The sequence below is a fragment of the Pristiophorus japonicus genome, chromosome X (assembly GCF_044704955.1).
Source record: "Pristiophorus japonicus isolate sPriJap1 chromosome X, sPriJap1.hap1, whole genome shotgun sequence".
Taxonomy (NCBI): domain Eukaryota; kingdom Metazoa; phylum Chordata; class Chondrichthyes; family Pristiophoridae; genus Pristiophorus; species Pristiophorus japonicus.
In genome coordinates, this window is record NC_092010.1 from 28,626,039 (window position 1) to 28,631,806 (window position 5,768).

Genomic DNA, 5,768 nt, shown 5'->3' on the forward strand with positions numbered 1-5,768 from the left:
CCTGTATTGTAGATACACTAAATAAACCTAGTGACTTCAGATTATCAAGGCCTTGTAGTACAGCGCCCTATCCACTCAGGAATCACAAGTGTACAGTGCCAAATGAGCTTAAATGGCTAGTTTAACCCCATTGCAAATGAGATCAGTGACATCCAGGGCACCATTATTTGCTCAAACCAAGAGGCCTACATTCACCATTAGGAATTTCCAGTTGACATTTACACTAATATTTTGTCAAAGGTTGCAGTTAAGTCACAATGAATCGCCAGTGCTCACAAGGAGTTAATCTAGGGGTGGGGGGGGGTCCTGTCAGAAACAGAAACAAAATGGCAGCTCCTGCATGATAGCAGGAATCCTCCCCTCAATCAGTTGGAAAGCACTTTAAAAAAAACACACAGCTGAAGCATGGATGGGAGTTACATATATACACACACACACACACGTTCGAGTGTTGTGGAAGGCTTTCTATATTTCCTCCAATGGCTGCCATGGGCAGTGTCTGTTGTCAGATTGTCCCAACCTTTCCGTGCACCTGCACCACAATATTAAATTTGTGCCATCACAAGTTAACCGCCATGCTACTGGAGGTCACCAAGGGGGCTAAAAGAAATAAGGAGCTCATGGCTGTTTTCGTTGATTCAGTCGAGGCATTTGATTCTGTATCAAACTCATTTCCGAGGCCCTTGGAAGGTCTGCCCAAGGGCTTTATACACCTCATCGAGGACCTCTACACTGAGGTAGAGGGGGATAGAATTAAGACCAATCCTATCCCCCTAGGGAGAGGTGTAAAACAAGATGATCCTCTCACCAATTCTGTTCAACATCACTATGGACCTCCTGCTCTGCTCGCTTGATCAGGTAAATATGCGTGTGGCGATTCGGTCAAGCAACAAACCCATTTCCTGTGTATCACTTCCATTGGCAGATGATTCTGTGCATCACTTGCATTGGCATATGATGTTGCAGCCCTCGGCGACTCTTACGCGGGGATGATTAAGAATCCCAGCATACAATCATTCTGTGAGAATGTGGGATTAACCATCAACCCCAAGACCACCGCCGGGTTCCACTTTTATGCAAGAACTGGTGGCTGAATGGGAACCTCGTATGCTACTCCCCCCCCCCCCCGGAGAAGTACCTGGATGCCCGGATAGATCCATGGGCAGGTGTTGCCGAGGACAACTGGGCCGATAAACTTGGTTCACGGATTACCAACTTGAAAGAGGCCAAGCTGAAGCCCATGCAATAACTTGAGCTTCTGAAAATGCACATAATTCCGAGGATTTACTATCACCTTGTCCTTACGGAGGCCTCTCAAAATACCCTTACTGTGCTTGATCAACTAATCAAAAAGGCCGTGAAGGAAATACTACACTTTGCGGCTGACGTTACTGATGGAATCCTGTCCTCCGCCAACAGGGATGGTGGCCTTGGCTTCCAAAACTGGAGGTGCAAATCATATTGGCAGTCATCAGAATGCTTGAGGTGCTAGAGCTGTCTAACAACAAAGTGATCCACTCATCCTTCAAATTCTGTTGCGAAAGTACTATCAACACCATTTCCAAACTTAGAAACCTGAAAGCCCCTCAAGGAGGTGGAGGAGTTCCTCAAAGGAAAGTTCAGCAGTACCATAGAAGGCAACCTCACCCTCGGCCCTGAAGACACCTTGGCCACAGGCGGCACCTGCGTCAATCCTCCGAGCGGCGAAATCAAACCGAGGAACAGATATAAAAGCTGGGGAGGAATGGGAGTCTGAAAAGGTGGGCGAACCTTCCATACCAAGGCTCCGGCATCAGATATTACCAGAAGGACAGGATCTCCAACTCATGGACCAACCCCTTCCATGGCCTAAAACAATCATGGTTTATCAAAGGGTTGTCGCTTAGATGTAATCTCTATCTCACCAGATGCACCCTCTCCTATGGGAGGGCTAACATTGATTAAAATCTGTAGAAGATGCAACGCAGCAAATGAGACCTTAGCCCAAATCTCTGGGAGGTGCCCCGCAGTCAAGGACGCTAGAATGAAGTACCATAATAAGATTGTACGCAGCCTAAAAGATCTGGTGGCCAAATATGGATGGACATCATTCATAGAACCAAGGATCACCTCACCAGACGGTGCTCTATAGAAACCAGTCATTTTATTCAAGAGGGAATCAGAAATGATGGTCGTAGAGATCACGGTGAGATGGGAGGACAACAACATAGAACTTTAATGCCTGGGACGAGAAGGTCCCAAATATGGCCATTTGACACCTCAGATCATAGACCTAACAAAAGGTACCTCCATCAAATATTATGGCTTGGTTATTAGGGCCAGGGTTGAATAGGAACAACTCACTTGTGCAGTATTTAAAAATCGAGGAGGTTCAATGCCTTTGCCAAAAATACCTCAAGACTGACCATAGCCCTTATGTTAGAACTGCTACAAATTTTCAATGATAGATGATCTGGTATAATGTCTGTGTACGAGGCCTACGATTATCATTCGAGATCACCGAATAACGACCCATGAGAAAGATAACTATGATCAACAGTCAGGATGGCGGGAGTGGTATCTAAAATAATTCCATATAAAATTTACAGGACAAGTGACAAATTATTGCAGGTCATATTTAGGTGAGGGTGGCCACCATTTGTTCAAAATAAAGCTGGACAGGGCAGGGAAGTTGTGAAAAGAAAAATTACTGCCTGCAAGCACAAAATGGGCCCACTCGTAAAGCCAGAGCTGTGCAGCACGTATCAATAAATAGCACAAGAAACCTGGGCCAGCTTCTTTCTGCACCAGAAATACATTGTTAAATGAAAAATAAAACACATTATCGCTGGAAATAAAATACAAAATTCTTCACAAACAAAATTAACTGGCAGATCAGGGGTCTCTCGTCTCGGAGTGCTTCATTCTTGAGAATGTTTGTGCAGCATTTTTCTACTTTATGATCTCCAGCTCAGGTCAGGTAAAACAACTGGTCAGATGCAGGCACTGGGGTAGAAATCAGTACATGTTACGCCTGATTTTCGGATGTTAGACAATAACTCGGACCAATTTAGCAGTGGGACAGCCTGTGGCCAATTTGCACAATCTGTCTGCGGCAGCGCGACAATCTTGGAACTCCCTCCAGGTTAACTGTTCCTGTACTAAAAACGAATGCAAGAGCTCTCATCTCAACCCCTCTCCCCATGACCAGCTCTCTGTTTATTTCAAAGGAGATGCAGGTCATCTTGGAACCTGAAAGATCTTTTCTAACTCCACACGATATATTAAGCACAACAGTTTTGTCCTTCATCTTGTAATCAGGTAGAAAACTGGTTAGAATGTGACATTGAAATTGCAGGTGTAATGAGATATAACAATTGGATTACATTCGTGGTCGCGTCACCAAAACAGATCCAGATGCATTGTGGGAATCAGCCACCTTTGTATCAATTAATTAAAAGTTGGAAGCTAAATCCCAATGAATTGAGCCCATTTGTGCATGCAGAACAGTAAATTAGAAAACCGATTTATTTTCCAAGCCTTTAGTATACTAGTTTATTATGGGGTCGAGTTTTCGATTGTTTACGCGAGCACTATCAGTGTAACTGGCCAAACCAACACAAAAGATCAGGAAGTTTTAAACACGAGTTCCGTCCAAAACCACTTACGCTCGCGTTTCCCGCCATTAAAGATTCAATTTGCCCGAATCAGGCCTCGCCGAACAAACAGGCCACGCCCCCGGGTTAACACAGACATTGCGCTGGTTTGGGAAGGCTCTTCAAATTGCACTCATTTGCTTAGGCGCAGACAGGGCCGGCCTTCGGGAAACGAGCCCTGGGCAAACTTGTATTTTGCCGCCCTTTCTTTGAGTTTACGGGTGCGGTAGTATCAGCGAAAGTTTCAGAAATAAAGCTGTAGGGGTAGAAATTCACCTTCGCCCGAAACGGGGCGCACCGACCGACTTTGAAGTGTTCTGGCCGCCGCAATGGATGCAGCGGCCTATCTGGTGAAATTCAGCTCGTCGTGGGGTTTTTTTTTTCCCCCAGCGGGGCAGATGTGGCCTCATCATGGAGGCGGAAGTGGGGGCCGAGCGGAGAGGCCATCACGAGCGGGGCAGAAGTGGGGGTGAGACGGAGTGACCGACGGGGCTGAGGATGTCATCGCGCTGGCGTGTCACCACATCTCTCGCCTTCAGTTAAAGGGGGAGAGCTGCTGCGAGCTCGGCAGATATTTCAGTTAGGTCCACTGGGCCACCAGGAAGGGTTTTGGCCGGGCCAGCGGCCTGGTACCCAATAGGGGGTGTCAGGCTGCCTGTCGGCGGCCCGGCCGGACACACGGCAGTCATTGTCAGCCCGACCTGGCAGTCGGCCGACAAAAAAAAAACATGACATCGATGGCAGTGCCACCGCCCCTTGAAGGACTGTCGCGCCACCATTTCAGAGAGTGTACCGACAGCAAAAGCCGCGGCGGCAAAACGGGCGGAGCGGTCCCAGACACCGCTCCTGAGGAAGGGCAATTTACAAAATGGCGGCCCCTCCATGGAGAGTGGGCGGACATTCACCACCGCCGCTCCGTGGTCACTTTCAGGGAGCCAGAGGCCTTATAGAAAGGGGCAGTTTCGACCCCGTAATCTCAAAAAAGATTTTATAACTTAAATAACGATAAAAGTCATAAAAAACATTATAGCTAAGTGCCAAATAAACAAAACATTGAATTGAACACTGAACTAATAAATGTTAACATTTTTTTTTTTTAAAACTTTGTTCACTAAGACAGTTTGAGCCAAGAATTCTCGATGGACAGCGAAGATAGCCTGTTGTTTCCCATGGTCGATTGCAAATATGTTTTTAAATGAGCTTCGAATTCGAGAAGCTCCTTTCGCTACTCGTCACTGATGTGGGCATGGTTGACGGGATCCTGAGCGCTATCCATTGCCACTGATATGGGCATAGTTAACAGGATCCGGAGTGCTAGCCATGCATTTCATAGAATCAGAGAAATTTACAGCACGGGAGGAGGCCATTCGGCCCATCGTGTCTGCGCCGGCCGACAAAGAGCTACCCAGCCTAATCCCACTTTCCAGCTCTTGGTCCGTGGCCCTGTAGGTTACGGTACTTCAAGTGCACATCCAAATACTTTTTAAATGTGGTGAGGGTTTCTGCCTCTACCACCCTTTCAGGCCATGAGTTCCAGACCCCCCACCACCCTCTGGGTGAAGACATTTCCCCTCAACTCCCCGCTAATCCTTCTACCAATTACTTTAAATCTATGCCCCCTGGTTATTGACCCCTCTGCTAAGGGAAATAGGTCCTTCCTATCCACTCTATCTAGGCCCCTCATAATTTTATATACTTCAATTAGGTCTCCCTTCAGCCTCCTCTGTTCCAATGAAAACAACCCCAGTATCTCCAATCTTTCCTCACAGCCAAAATTCTCCATTCCAGGCAACATCCTCGTAAATCTCCTCTGTACCCTCTCGAGTGCAATCACATCCTTCCTGTAATGTGGTGACCAGAACTGCACGCAGTACTCCAGCTGTGGCCGAACCAGTGTTTGGGAACTTGCTCTGGAAACCTGAAGTTTGCTCTTCTTGGGAGGGCACTACAGTCTTCGCTGATGTCGACGCTGTTAATGTCAGACCCTCTGGACCTTGGGCGATTGCCCACCTTCAAGGCCGGCCCTGTGCACAGGCACGAAGCAGCACGTTTTTAAAGTTTTTCATCTCAAAAAATATTTAATTTACTAAGAAACTGATTCGTGTACAGCAATAAAACTATTCAATGGTTCAG